Raw genomic sequence first — 1,415 nt, 5'->3', positions numbered from 1 at the left:
TGTTTGTACATAATATTTTTTATTTTTAATTGCTCATTTTAACCATTTTTTATTTTAGAAAATTTTTTCCAGAGGTCTGTTGTTCATCTCGTCGGTATTGAATGGGTCAGGTATACAGAGTGTGTGAAGAAAATGGGGGACTTGGATCCAGGACGCTGGAACGTGGCTGGGCTTCCTAGGCTGACACGGGAGGGTGAGTGAAAGGGCTACGCGACCTCCCGAGTTGTTGCAGTGAAGAGGGGGGGGGGAGCCACCTGCAAAAGGAACTCCGACGCCCAAGTCAGAATCCATACAAGGTGGCAGTAAAAGTGAGGGGATAGTGACGTACCGTGGAGGAGGGGTAGGGCCCTCCCCTTATATATTCTGCGCCTAGGGCGGGTCCCACAGGGGCAGACCTATCTTCCAGAAAATTTTTCATCCTAGCTGTCATGTGCCTTGTTGGAGGAGAGGAAATGTCCGGGTGTTCCTGTCGGTTCAGGTGTCACGCGCTCGCCGGGTCGGCCGCCTGGGCCGGAACAGTGCCTCCAACGCGCCAGCTAGGGTCGCGAGCGCTGTGGTTGGCGTGTTATTAGTCGCCTTCGGTTGCCTCATCGCTTGGTTGGCCGCTCGTGATAGGGACGTGCCCCCTACGCACGAGTGGGTTTCATCGCTTCGAAGGAATATCATTTGTCGCCTCGTTCTTTGCGCTGGGCATTTAATGCTCTTAATTGCTGATTTGAACCCTGAGCAAAATGTCCATCTTACCCTTGCTTTTCGTGCTTCTGGGCGTCAGTTACTATTCAGTTTTCCTTTGCTTTTCGTTTCAGTTTCCCACTCCCAAATTATTGTCACACATTCCTCATTTCCTTTTCACATTCTCTGAAGTTCTTAACTCCGAATCGCCCCTGTTTCATCCAAGTTCCTTCGAGATTCCCTAGTTCCTTTTTATCATCATTATCATTCTGGTAAGTTCCCTCTTTCTTCCCTGCTTCTTAGTTTCATTTCGTGCTTATGCTGCTTCTTCTTAGTTTCATTTCGTGCCTATACTGCGTATTTGTTGGGTTGCATGTTTGAGTTGTACCAATGTTAGGTAGATACTAAAGGGGTTACCATTTAGGTTTCTGGTTTTTAGGCTTCGTTTAACTATAGACTTATCCTTCGCTTTACTGTAGATAGGTTCACTGTAGTATATAGTGTTGGTTCCAGTTTTTCCGGTCTCCCGACCTCATAGTCTGACTTTGAGTGGTGCTCCCACTGTAGGTATAGCTCAGCGTCCTGTCGCAAGGGTTCTTATTATGAGAGCTCCTGTAGACCGGTACGCCTGGGTGACCTCGTATGTGAAGGACACCCCTTTCCAGATGACTTTAGAGGAACTCACGGAGTTCTGTCAGGCGGATTACCTCTGTGGGGGAGGTCCCGAGGAGGATAACTATGAA

The sequence above is a fragment of the Arachis duranensis genome, chromosome 3 (genome assembly GCF_000817695.3).
Source record: "Arachis duranensis cultivar V14167 chromosome 3, aradu.V14167.gnm2.J7QH, whole genome shotgun sequence".
Taxonomy (NCBI): Eukaryota; Viridiplantae; Streptophyta; class Magnoliopsida; order Fabales; family Fabaceae; genus Arachis; species Arachis duranensis.
The sequence above is the reverse complement of the archived record's forward strand: the minus strand, read 5'-3'. Positions refer to the sequence as shown.